The 14,390-nt window shown below is 42.5% G+C and overlaps 1 protein-coding gene and 1 long non-coding RNA gene across 11 annotated transcripts in view; one reads left to right on the plus strand and one right to left on the minus strand.

Moving 5' to 3' along the window:
- LOC109410067 (growth hormone secretagogue receptor type 1) overlaps positions 1–14,390 on the minus strand; it is a 484,121-nt gene that overhangs the window by 147,940 nt on the left and 321,791 nt on the right. The window lies entirely within an intron of this gene.
- On the plus strand, positions 7,363–14,318 carry LOC109415773 (uncharacterized). 3 transcript variants are annotated; one of them, XR_009996430.1, is made up of 4 exons: positions 7,363–9,215; positions 9,355–12,740; positions 12,801–12,869; positions 13,009–14,318. It is a non-coding gene; the product is annotated as an uncharacterized LOC109415773 (long non-coding RNA). The 3 variants fall into 3 exon arrangements; XR_009996431.1 differs by having other exon boundaries at positions 7,363–9,086; positions 9,147–9,215; positions 9,355–12,869; XR_009996429.1 differs by having other exon boundaries at positions 9,355–12,869.

The raw sequence follows: 14,390 nt of genomic DNA on the forward strand, positions 1-14,390 counted from the left end.
TGCCCGGACAACGGCTCGGGCAAGTGCTGATAATCAAAACATCCACATAATACACGATGGCATAATTGGTTTCTTATTCCATGGGATTTATTTGGAAAACAATTGTTCTCTCATTGATTAGCTTCGTTGCTACCAGTAAATGATAGGGCATCTGAATTAATGGATCCTATAGTCGTGACACATGAATTGAAAAGTTGAAATGTGTAACAGTTTTAACATCGCTCATCTCTCTTAGCAGTTTTATGGCAATAAAGTAGCAGTTAGGATGCTTGTTACCCAAAAAATATCGTGTATTTGAAATGCTACACAACAGCTGTCCGATTTAAAGCAGCATTTGAATTGCTTATACAGAGCAATTCAGCAGTTGAACTGCTATGATACAGCAGCAAGCAGATATAATGCAGTTTTATAGCTGAAATACAGCTTATTCAAATGCTTATTGGTTACCTGGGTAGGTTTTAGGCACGGACGGAGATCCGAACCTGGCCTTCATAGTAGCAATTGTGGATCGGCTTTGCAGCAGAGCGTTCATGATTAACAGAAATTTTAATCATGATTAATCATTGGTGATTAAAATTCCAATTTCGGTGATTATTGATTGCGATTAATGATTAAATTGATTTTTGAGATGATTAATGATTATGATTAATGAATAAAATTGATTTTATCTGTGATTATTGATTATGATTAATGATTAAAAAGGGCTCGTTGACTAAAAATCATGATTAATCATGATTAATCAATCACAAAAAACTGCAAATGATTAAAATATATTTGTTGTTTAAAATATTTTTGAAGCTCCAAAAGTAAATGGATACTCTGTCTGGGAGATTTTTGAGAAAAGAATCATACATTATATTATTTAGAGCAGCATTTGAACCAATTCAAATTGAATCATATATTTTTATATGATGAATCATTTTTGGTGATGAATGATTAATGATTGATTAATTTTTTTTCCTATGATTATGATTACTGATTAATGATTAAATTGCGAAATCAGTGTGATTAAGATTAATGATTAATGATTAAATGAAATTTTTTTGTGATTATGATTAATGATTTTTGATTAATCTTAATCATTAATCATTAATCATGATTAAATTTGTGATTAATCATTAACGCTCTGCTTTGCAGCAATGTCAGGACGAGAGCGGAAGACTGTGGCAGAGTGACCCGGTGACCCGCCTTTCCACACAGCAAATTAGCCCCCGCAGCTTGAAAATGGGTCTAGCAATCGCTAGATCAATGGATTAACCAAATCATATATAAGACAAATATTGGCATGAATTCGTACATTGATCCGTTGGTTGTGAGGCATATCCCTTACCTCTCGGCTATTTCACCGATTTTGTAGACAGATGATAACTATGATACTGCTTCTAGGTTTGATCTGGAACGGGTTTGTTGATACTTTCCGGTGACAACCAGAGTGTGCACGGTGAGTGTGATAATTGTTGGAAAACGATGTAAACTAATGAAATCATGTTTGAAAATAGTTACATCGCCAGAATTTACGCGCCTGGGTATTACAAAATTATTTGCTGTTAAAACTAATAGGCTATGAAACATCTTATGATCCCGTAGCACTCCCTAACAGACAGTTTTGCTGTACAAAAGTGGAACAAACCACTCTTAAGCGAACTTTAGCTTAAGAAACCATTATTCAGCAAGTTCTGTTTGTTGGGTCGTCGTCCCAGACATGGACTGTCCTAAGCACAAAACTGTTGGTCACAGCCACGGCCTCTTCTGGAGTGGGTACTCAAAGTTATCTTTGAGTTTTCTGGGTCCTAGGGAGTTTAGTAAATAGAGACTATCGAATGGTGTTGAATCTACGCAAAACTGCATGGAAATTTTACCTTAGGACACCACTTCCAATTTCATCACATTTCCCTTTCCTAATTCCCATCCCTTGTCCCATTCTCCCTCATGTAGACGATGAAATAGGCTTAAATATGTGGCGATGGCATAAATGTCCCAAATGGAGGATAACGTGCCTCTGGAGCCGGCCTTCTGATGCCTACAGCTAGTGGCCCACAACAGGGACTAACAGCGAGACGTCAACCGTCAAACGCTGGTGATCCACGTATCCCGTCCGAAGTATTGAAGGGACCTAAAGCGAAACTGTGGAAGCAAGCGATGGACGACGAGTACCAGGCGCAAATCGAGAGCAACACTTGGGAGCTGGTAGAACTACCAGCGGGCCAAAAAGCCATCGGCAGCAAAATGATATTCAAATCGAAGGAGGACGAAAAAGGTTTGCTTAAGGTTTCAACCAGAAGTTCGGCGTAGATTTCGACGAAGTGTTTGCTCCCGTTGCCAAGCAGGTGACCATCAGGGCTTTACTCACGGGTAGACAGTCGTCGTGGAATGCTTGTGGAGCACATGGACGTAAAAACCGCATACCTGCATGGGAAATTGGATGAAACCATCTACATCCGGCAACCAGAGGAATACGCCATGGGAGGACCAAACACGGTGTGCATGCTCAAAAGGAGCGGGCTCAAGCAATCCGCATGAGTGTGGAACCACAGCATCGATGCAGTCCTACGAAAAATGAGTTTCGTTCCATCATCATCAGACCCAAGTCTGTACGTGTGAAAGAAGGGCAACACTTTCACCTACATACTACTCTATGTGGACGACATGTTAGTAATTTACAGGACAGAGGAGGAATTCAAGGCTATACACCGGGCACTGCAGCAACACTTCAAAGTGACAGCATTGGGTGATGTGAAGCACTTCCTAGGAATCCAGATCTAGAAGGATGGTAACGGATTCCTGCTGAATGAAGAACAGTACATCCTGAAGCTCACGGAACGATTTGGTCTAGAAAACGATAAGCCATCGAGCAGTAAGCGTTTCCTAGCATAGCAGTAAGCGTTTCCTTCCATCCTGGCTCGGAAATCAAGCTGTCCTACACGATTGGACTGGCACGAGGCCAAGAGGGTACTGAGGTACTTGAAGTCAATCAGTAGCCACAAATTGACACTTGGATCCACAGCTGACGGGCTCGAGATGTATGCGGATACCGATTGGGCCGGCAACCACCGTGACAGGAAGTTCAATTCCGATTTCCTGATTCAGTTTGGAGGTGGCATCATTAGTTGGGCATCTCGCAAACAAACCTGTGTGGCGGCGCTGTCGTCAACGGAAGTGGAACTCGTGGCCTTAACAGAAGCATGCCAGGAATTGAGTTGGTTGAAGAAGCTGATGGTCGATCTAGGTGAAGACGTGTCGTTGCCAATAACCATAACCAAATATTTCTACGTTCGTGATTTTCAAGAGCAGCAGCAAATTGTTCTGAAGTATTGTCCCACCGAGTTCATATTGGCTAACATACTGACTAAACCACTGCAGCCCCTACGATTGAGGTTGTTAACCTTTCAGCACGCGTGCCATCAAGCAACTGAAACTGCACCGCGCTCGCGCTGTATACGACGAGCCAGGTTTGTTTTGGTAGTGTTGTACTTTTTAAAACGAAGTTAGGGTTACTAAACTTTATTCAAGCCTAACTTTACCAAACACCGTATCTAACAAAATACAGGAAAGGAGAAAAATGGAGGGGAAGTTCGCTGTTCCCATAGCAACTCATACATTGAGCATTATAGGGACGTGAAAAATTCGGATATTTTTTCACAAATCATCCCCAAAGATGAGTGATACAAGTAGCCCTTAACGAGATTCAGCGCCTCATGGGAAAAACTCTTTTGTTTACATATGTTACATACGGTGTTTGGTAAAGTTAGGCTTGTATTGTCGGAATTAGACGACAAAATATTAGTCTTAGTAAGCCATGAAATATCAATATATAGAAAATAGAAAATAAATTTATCTTTCTTGTTCCAACTGCCAACTGAAGTATGTAGTTTGATCTCTGGCTCTCGCCATATCCTACCAAAAGCAATTAACGCCGGTAGTGCGAACTTCACTAGTCCATCTCCGAAGCAGGTCCCGAGGTCCCGAGGAGACGATGGGATTGGCGGAAATGTGAACGGTTACAGTTTAGGTCCGTTCACCTTCGATGTCGTCGGAGAAGGTTCCAGTCCCTCACTATTTACCTGAGCCTTTCATTCTTTCTTTGTTGTAGCTGTTCAGTAGTTTTTTCGTCATCGTGGTTTGGCTAGCATTCACTAGGTTGCCTCCTGAGCAGAGTTTCCCATTGCTCATGTGTACATAAATGCGACAGCGAGCCTCCCACCAAATTGTCTCCCAGCTCTTCAAAATCGCAGTGTGCTGCGCTGCTAAGAGGCTCACGAAAATCTGGTGGGTGCGAGCTAGGCACCTAGCTCCCGGGGAGCTCGTCTCATGCGCTGCGTGAGCTGTTGGTATCTAAGGTGAAAAACAACTTCTTGGTAACGAAGAACCTCAACAACTTTTTTTCCGTACAGAACACAAGTGTCTGGTTGGTCTATGCGATACGACTAGGGAATCTCAATGCAAAGGTTAAGGTTTCAATTCTCGTTCGTTTAGGAAGTTTTTGTCGTGAAATTTTCTAATTTAATCGGCGCATGAGACGGAGCTCATGAGACACATCTTGAGAAAAATGAGGCACACAACTTTCAGTCTCAAAATGTACTGTGCTCCTGGGAGCTTGCTTGCAATGTGGCTCCCGTACATGGGACTACAGCACGTGTACATCAACTCTGCCTGAGGCACGTTCTTCTTCATTTAGGAAATTTGTGCCAATGGTCAGCATTGTAGATATTGTTAGCAATTTCTGCTGGATTTACATCTTACCAATCGGGTGAGAACGTGGAAAATGTTTCAAACATTAATTTTATGCACATTCGCTAGAACTTATCACCAAATGTAAATCAGAGCATAGTCTCCCCTATTTGGGAAGGGAAAATTGCCCATCACGTTACCATTAAGCGCCACCTCTTGCGTCGCGTCGTTACAAGTGCTTTTTTTTGTTGGGCTATTCCACTGATCACAGAGTCACAGGGGGAAGCTGCCAAACGAAATACAGAGGTCATAAAAAGCGTCTTTTTTCGTGACTCCGGAAGAATGCTACAATTCTTATCACGGAACATTTATACGATTTTTATTGGACTTGTTTACTACTCTCCACGGAGCTGTGCAACTTTCAATTCAATGTGATGCGATGGTCCAGAGGTAATTTTACGTTAAAGCGCACCACCCAGGTACATGCTTTAAGAGGTCGTCGTTTAAACGAAACGGAAAAGGATATCGATTTCGCACCGTTGAGTCAGAGTTTCCCAGCTTCGCAAACTTCGAGACTTTGTTACCGAAGTGTAGTAAAGAAATTGTATCCCTGATTGGGGGCCATTCAGCTCGAGCGCGCGCGCCGGACAGGATATACCTCCGTGCTGGAAATTGCTCCTGAAAGATTTATCCTTCTTATCAAAACCATTTTTCCTTATGCGCTCGACATATCTCCACGCTCTCCATCTTTGAGTGTCTTTCTACTAAACATTAGCGTGCAAGATGGGACAATCGGGATGTTTGCTTACTGTGATTGTCCAAACTCCGTACAAATATTTAATGTCCTTTACCAGACCGTGTGTCGTTCACTATACATACTTGGTGTGTAGAAACCCATTTATAGAAAGCTCGTAAAACGATTCAAGTTTCTCATCTATCCCGTGAAGCTTCTGCTGTCGTGGCACAATTCCCAGCGAAAGGCACCACACGCTGAGAATAATCGTTATTTATGAAAAATTAGATGACAATCAATACATTAAAGATGACACTTCCACCCAGTCTTCGGCGGGTTAGTTTCCGCTGTTGGTGGGCGACCATATGAGATGAAGCACCCAGAGCCAGAGGGATTAAAGAGGTGAAGCTGTTTGACCGCAATGGCTTGTAACGATAACTAATGGAGTTGCCGTCGTTTGGACAAAGTGTCTCTGCCGGGGCGCACGAAAAACTCCCAGGCTATTAAAGTGGGAGGGGAAACGAATAAAAACGAGCGATGGATAGCGCGAGGAGCTGGTAGCTGTTGAATAGAAGAATGGAAAATCAGGAGCTTTATAGAAGGGAGAAGCAGAATGTTGGGGGTGTTCTTTGCACTTTGCCGACAGTTGCTCGTGAGGTGGTGTCAGTAAAATTATGAACGCTGAATGCAGATGGGCATGCTTTTTATTCATGAAATTTTGTTACCCATACCAAACACTTTTAAAATTTGATTATATGTATTTTGAATCCTTATAAAACTATGGATACAAAAAGCACCAGATATCACTTAAAATGTAGTACAATCTCATTCTTTTTTTGTGGCTATACGTTGCCACTGGAACTTGGTCTGTCTCAGTGCCATTTTAGCACTTCCAAATTTATTAACCCTTTGAAGCCGGAATTTTTCCAAGTGTTGTAGAGATTTTTTTTACATATTTCTGTAGTTCTGATGCTCAACAGCATAATAAGCGTAGAATATGATGCAGAATATTGTTTCTGGATATCCTAGGTCATCCAAACTTCATTGTACGAAGCTCCGATTTGCAATCTTTTATGTCCAGTAAGTCTTCTGAAAGTTCAATAGACAGTATTAGACTAGTCGGGATATCCTAGGTCATCCAAACTGTTGTTGAGTATAGATCCTGAAGTCTATGGGTGTAACGATGACTACTTTCATTATACAAAGCTACGATTTGTAATCTATCATGTTCAGTAATACTTCTGATAGGTACTTCTGATAGACAGTATCAGATCAGTTGGGATATCCTAGGTCATCCAAACTTGTCTAAAGTTTAGATCTTGAAGTCTACGGGTGTCAGCAACAGAATAATAGGAACCGAGACCCACGGCAACGACCCCAGCGAACAAAAGGGACTTACGATTGGAAACTCGGTACGTGGAACTGCCGATCTCTCAACTTCATTGGGAGCACCCGCATACACGCCGATCTACTGAAGGACCGCGGGTTCGGCATCGTAGCGCTGCAGGAGGTGTGTTGGATAGGATCCATGGTGCGAACGTTTAGAGATAATCATACCATCTACCAGAGCTGCGGCAACACACGCGAGCTGGGAACAGCTTTCATCGCAATGGCCTATATGCAGAGGCACGATGATCGACGAAAGAATGTACATGTTGAGGATCAAGGGCCGATTCTTCAACTTCATCATAATAATCGTGCACAGCCCACACTCCGCAAGAACTGATGATGACAAGGATGCATTTTACGCGCAGCTCGAATGCGAGTATGACCGCTGCCCAAGCCACGACGCCAAGATCATCATAGGAGATTTGAACGCTCAGGTAGGCCAGAAGGAGGAATTCAGACCGATGATTGGAAAGTTCAGCACCCACCAGCAGACGAACGAAAACGGTCTACGACTCATTGATTTCGCCGCCTCCAAAAGCATGGCCATATGTGTGTGCCGTTCACAAGAAACACGGAAGTTCTACCAGAAGCTCAACGAATCCCGTAACGGCTGTGCAGGGATAAGGACGGAGACCTTGTCACCTTCCACTAGAAAGGTCGCATGAGACGGAGACAAATTAGGTAATAAAGGAAGCTGGTGGTACTGGTCCCCTTACCCACGTACCAGCATCAGCCTAAAGAGAGGTTCGAACTAGTGGAACCATTGACGAATTATTAATCGGGTGAATCCATATCAAAATAAAAGCATAAATTTCACATGATAATAGAAATGGTGTATTTTAGTACTTACGATTTATTGATGCTCAACCTACGTTGTAACCTATTGTTAGAATGTGGATGGGTGTCAGAGTTTTGCAGTGTATCCCGCGACGATCCCGGTCGACATGCATGTCCGGACAGAAGTGACACCACTGAGCTGATGCCAGACACTCCAGCTCTAGCACCTCGGGCCATGATCACGCCAGGACACTGGCAGTCTTCTCACCCAGAAGCAGGCTTGACAGAAACTCCCTCGCGAGAAAATGAGTAAGCGATTTCGGCGATTTTCTGAGGAGGTAAAATAAAACTCAGAAATCACAACGCAAATCCTCAACAGCATCGAGCGTGAGCTTGCCGCGCAGCGAGGAGTTCGTCCAACACTCATAATTGTTTGTTGTGTTTCTCACGTCCACTCACACTCAAAAAGCTCTCGCGAGTTCCACTCCCATACAAAGAAAGACTCTCGAGGCGAAAATCGCACTCAAAAACCCGAAAATTTCATCAGCTCTTTTTTCGTTCCCCTCTTCCTCGCTCAGTTTTTTTTGCCTCTCTGTTTGGGGTTCGTTCGCTCCCTCGCGACGAGGCAAAAGCAAAACACCGCTCTAGAGCATGTTGCAAAACTCTTTTGATTTCGAGGAGGATTATCAAGCCTGCCCAGAAGTTGGATATGAAGAAAAGGCCTAATAGAAAGACACCAAGTATGACTTAATACCATCTCACAGGAACACATCACACTTTGGGAGTTGTTTTAGGCATTTGAGAAACACTCTTACCGATCTCATTATAATTTCCACTCTACTCCATATTTGCTCGTCCGAGCCCTATGCAAAAGATGGTGAACATCTGTGACTTGCGTTAAGTTAGATGAATTTCACCACATAAGCACTTGCCAATATTCAAAGTTCTACACCGGCCAGGCAAGAGAATCTGTAACCGTTGGTTCCAATGTTACTTGCTGGCTCCACCATCAATCCCATTTTCCTCCCGAAAACAATAGACCCTTTCCATAACTTTAACTAGGAACTGTCCAAACTCACTGGTTGATGAGTCACGAGTGAGAAGCGTTCCACTTTCAACTCATACCAGGTCTCAAAAGCGTATATACCGGGGTAGTGTGAACAAGACCTAAAAAGAAACCCTAGGCAAATTCAAGTACCAATCCACAGATGGCGCATAGGTGAAACATGGTTGCCAAAACACAACATAAAACATAGATGTCAAATCCAACCTCAGAGAAAGTGGATTTCTTATAAAAGGCTGGATTTGACCAGAATTTCCCTCTTTGTCCACAACTGATTCCCAAATAGTGTAGTGCGCGTATTGTGTTAATTCTAATGGTCAGAACAATAGACCACCGCATGGTGAAACTTATATTAACTTTTGGTTTCTTTTCTTAAATAAAATAGGGTAAAACTTAAAATACGGTTGTAAACGTTAAAAAAAAACTGTGTTAGTAAAATGTGTTAGTGTTAAAACGGTTAGTGCGAACAAAAAAAAAGCAAATTGTAACCTAAAACTAATTGTTTAAAACTTATAGCTATGAAACAGTTAGACAAAGAACATCGAAAGAACAGAACACTAAAACAGGTTAAAACGCAAGAAAAAGGTAAATTACCATTGCAAAGCTATGCTAAAAATGTGTGAATGCTAAAAACGACGTCATAAGGTGATTAATGTGGTGTGGTCAGGTCCAACGAAAAGGACCTTTTTCTTTTTTGTGTATTTATACGAATCTCAAGGTGCAGCGGACGGATCTTCCGTCGGCACTAACATCGCCGATTCCCAGTGCATAGCGGCGGCGCACATCGGCGCAGCGACCGCCATTTTGAAACCCCTGATGACGTCAGAAGCCCGCCATTGGTCGAAACACTGCCAATAATCATCCGCTTGGAAGTTGGGAACCCTTCCTCGCTTCCGTTGGCAACCTGCTGGAGTTTCATCTGGTCCGGCAAACCGCTGGCGATTTATTACAAGGCTTCTCATCTACCAGTGACGCCCCCCCCTTTTTCTACGATGGGCCACCGTCTGGCCCGAATCTGCCGTGAAATCATCATGCCAACGATCACCATGCCGGCAGAGGTCGGAAAGATACATCCGGCGTACCTAACCTCAAATATCCCACCGGCAAAGGCTGGTCAGAGACCACAGCGTACCATCCACCGGCTGCGAAAGATCCGGATCGGCCACAAACACCTACAAAATTCCGCAAGTATTATCACCCTAGCTAATGTGACGTCATAGATTAGAATAAACTATGTATGTATTTGTAAAATGAATTAGCCTCAGCGGTAGTCAGCTTATTTATGAAAGCAGCCCTGGGTAATGTAACTTTCACCTTTCTTATTAGTTTTCGTCCACTTTGTTACTCTCATTCCTCGCTATTTAGTAAGATCATTTGTGTTCATTGATATTCCCCTCCCCCCTTTGTATGTTTGTGCAGTTTGGTTGACCACTGTTCCATTAAAACAGCATCTTTGGCAAGGTTTTCACCACCAACAGTTCCTACTCATATTGATACGGCTCCACGGCTTGTGTATGAGGGAAAGTAAGCTTTGAACGACCCTGAAATCCCACCCTATGAGTTAGCACGTTACAATTGGCGCCCAACAAAAATTACGTCATATACCTCATATGCCTCCAAACTTCCCGGAAGGGGAGGTGAAAACAGAGCCCTGTCTTGCTTGTCTCTTCGTTCTTCTAACGAAGGTTTTTTCAGAACCACAGATTTTGTTCACAAAATACTAGAATGTCCGCTTATCTGTGAACGGGATCGTGATTCTAATCGTACTCTTCAAAATGTAAATAGTTCAGTTAATTTAGAAATTTTTCAATTATGCATGTGAATGTGTTAGTAAATAAGGCATGAATCGCGCGCGAAATGTATATAGAATAATCAATTTAGGAAATTACAACACGCTTGCTTTGAAATAGTTTTGTTCAATGTGTATCATCATTTAGAATTTTCGAATACGCGAGATTATTAGGCTTTTTTTTTAAATTTATTTCCAAATTTATTGAAAATTTCCGGATTTTAGACGAATCCGTGAACTAGAAAATAAATCCGAACTGAATTATGACCGCGATGCAAATATTAGATTGGGAACATCTGTTCCGAAGACGAACCGTAGAAACAATCACGCGAACTTAGCCACGATTGACGAACAATGCGATGTTTGACGATCGAACCCGAGAATCCGATGTCCAGTATTCTTGGAACAAGATTCCAAGATCAATTCAAGATTCTACCGCGAACAGAATAAGGAAGAACACCGGCAGTTCTTCGAGACTATCTATCACCGTAAGGCAGGAAGTCCCCCGGTTGAATTACGGACGAGGTCTAACACAATTAGAATATCAAAATAAAAACGAAAATAATCGTCGCGAAAACATCGTTAAAAAGGAGCCAGGCCGAAACTTTGTGCCTGTCTAGTATCGAAATGAGGGAGATACTCACCTCAATTATCCGGGTATACGCGACGACAGTAATCCCGATCAAAACGTACATCCTACTCAGCCTAAAACAGCTAATTGAATGCAAGAATGATCACCGTTGTTTTCATTGAAAAACAGGTGAAAGACCGAAGGCACAACGTAAACATTCCCACAATCAGAAGAACCCCCACCTACTCCAATCATAATATATTTCATGTTTCCTTTTTCTCCTACAAAGATAGCGAGAGTAAATCATTTTTTTTGCTCGGGTCTCCAAGAGGAACCTGAGGTAATCAGCGGTGAAGACCGTCAAACTTGTTGGTAGATTCCTCGTACATGTGCATATTCGATGCGATCGGTACGAGATCTATGTAGTTGTCCTTGACCGGGACCAGTACAGCGGAAGCGATCTGGCGATTAGATATATCCCGGCAGGATACGAGACTGGACGAACGTAGTCCAACCCTAGAATCATGATTCAATATGTTAATGAAGATCTTCAAATTAGTCGTTCGAGAATTGAACACTTACCATTCATAGAGGTCCGGACCCCTCATTCAAGAGATTGCCTGATTGATAAATCCTGACAGGTAGACAAATAAGTTGATGGTATGTTTACAAACACCTGGTTTGCAGGGTAAAATCTCAAAATTACCTTCGCAAGAGAAACTTCTTTGCTTCGCTGATTTGTAAACATGAAAATGGCAAGTAGACCGGTTATTGATTCCGAAATCGCGATAGGATATGCGCACATCCTAGTTTTTTAGAACTTTCTGTAGCGGACAAGATTTTGAAAACGAAAATACCCAAAAAGCGCGAATAAATCGTAAATTAGCAATCGATACGTGGGTTTCGCGAACCTTCGTAATCTGAGACGCGTAAAAGGTAAACATAAACATTCAAGGTGAGTCATCCATGAGATGACAGTTCTCAATACTAACGTGTATTGGTGTGAGTTTTCTCACGATGAGTATCTTTTCTTCTCGCGTAGGCGATGAAGGTGAACAGAATATTCGAGTAGAAAGGCATTAATGAATTTTTTAATTCACCATAATCATGAATTGATTTTTGGTTGAAGTTAATCATTAAACCCGACTAAAATGACATTCAAAATGAAATACTTCATTTTGAAGGAGGGACGATGGGGTAATGTAACCGTTGGTTCCAATGTTACTTGCTGGCTCCACCATCAATCCCATTTTCCTCCCGAAAACAATAGACCCTTTCCATAACTTTAACTAGGAACTGTCCAAACTCACTGGTTGATGAGTCACGAGTGAGAAGCGTTCCACTTTCAACTCATACCAGGTCTCAAAAGCGTATATACCGGGGTAGTGTGAACAAGACCTAAAAAGAAACCCTAGGCAAATTCAAGTACCAATCCACAGATGGCGCATAGGTGAAACATGGTTGCCAAAACACAACATAAAACATAGATGTCAAATCCAACCTCAGAGAAAGTGGATTTCTTATAAAAGGCTGGATTTGACCAGAATTTCCCTCTTTGTCCACAACTGATTCCCAAATAGTGTAGTGCGCGTATTGTGTTAATTCTAATGGTCAGAACAATAGACCACCGCATGGTGAAACTTATATTAACTTTTGGTTTCTTTTCTTAAATAAAATAGGGTAAAACTTAAAATACGGTTGTAAACGTTAAAAAAAAACTGTGTTAGTAAAATGTGTTAGTGTTAAAACGGTTAGTGCGAACAAAAAAAAAGCAAATTGTAACCTAAAACTAATTGTTTAAAACTTATAGCTATGAAACAGTTAGACAAAGAACATCGAAAGAACAGAACACTAAAACAGGTTAAAACGCAAGAAAAAGGTAAATTACCATTGCAAAGCTATGCTAAAAATGTGTGAATGCTAAAAACGACGTCATAAGGTGATTAATGTGGTGTGGTCAGGTCCAACGAAAAGGACCTTTTTCTTTTTTGTGTATTTATACGAATCTCAAGGTGCAGCGGACGGATCTTCCGTCGGCACTAACATCGCCGATTCCCAGTGCATAGCGGCGGCGCACATCGGCGCAGCGACCGCCATTTTGAAACCCCTGATGACGTCAGAAGCCCGCCATTGGTCGAAACACTGCCAATAATCATCCGCTTGGAAGTTGGGAACCCTTCCTCGCTTCCGTTGGCAACCTGCTGGAGTTTCATCTGGTCCGGCAAACCGCTGGCGATTTATTACAAGGCTTCTCATCTACCAGTGACGCCCCCCCCTTTTTCTACGATGGGCCACCGTCTGGCCCGAATCTGCCGTGAAATCATCATGCCAACGATCACCATGCCGGCAGAGGTCGGAAAGATACATCCGGCGTACCTAACCTCAAATATCCCACCGGCAAAGGCTGGTCAGAGACCACAGCGTACCATCCACCGGCTGCGAAAGATCCGGATCGGCCACAAACACCTACAAAATTCCGCAAGTATTATCACCCTAGCTAATGTGACGTCATAGATTAGAATAAACTATGTATGTATTTGTAAAATGAATTAGCCTCAGCGGTAGTCAGCTTATTTATGAAAGCAGCCCTGGGTAATGTAACTTTCACCTTTCTTATTAGTTTTCGTCCACTTTGTTACTCTCATTCCTCGCTATTTAGTAAGATCATTTGTGTTCATTGATATTCCCCTCCCCCCTTTGTATGTTTGTGCAGTTTGGTTGACCACTGTTCCATTAAAACAGCATCTTTGGCAAGGTTTTCACCACCAACAGTTCCTACTCATATTGATACGGCTCCACGGCTTGTGTATGAGGGAAAGTAAGCTTTGAACGACCCTGAAATCCCACCCTATGAGTTAGCACGTTACAAATCAATAATTTTCGATCACACGCGTTGAGCCTGCTTTGAAATTAACCGAGAACTGAAGAGCTATATCAATCCAACTATATGGCTAGCTTGCGGTTATAATGTGTAGGGGCAGTACTCTCCCGTATGCATTGGGTGGTGATAAGAGCAGTACCACATGTGAGGGTTACTGCTATACGTTTATGGTGCTTATCAGAGGGGTATCAATCTCTCGGTTGTGTCCGAGTGTACAATATCCCAGGCTGCTGTACGATGTTGATATGGTTAGCTCTATTCCCAGGAATGCTCAGGTAGTCTTCTTCAGGACTTATCAGGCATGGATGCTGTGTTCTGTTGTTGTGTTGTATGTGTAATGAGCTTGACATGGTAAGATAGACCTATGCTTTCATTTTATACGGCGACCATGGGAGCTACTTTGAGGCTCTCGCGAGGCCGTCGGTTGTGAGCAGGTTACAACCTCTTGACGGACGGACGTGAGGTGGTCGAAAGGTGGAAGCAGCACTTCGATCAGCACCTGAATGGCGTGGAGAACGT

The sequence above is a fragment of the Aedes albopictus genome, chromosome 1, assembly GCF_035046485.1.
Source record: "Aedes albopictus strain Foshan chromosome 1, AalbF5, whole genome shotgun sequence".
In the NCBI taxonomy this organism is placed as follows: domain Eukaryota; kingdom Metazoa; phylum Arthropoda; class Insecta; order Diptera; family Culicidae; genus Aedes; species Aedes albopictus.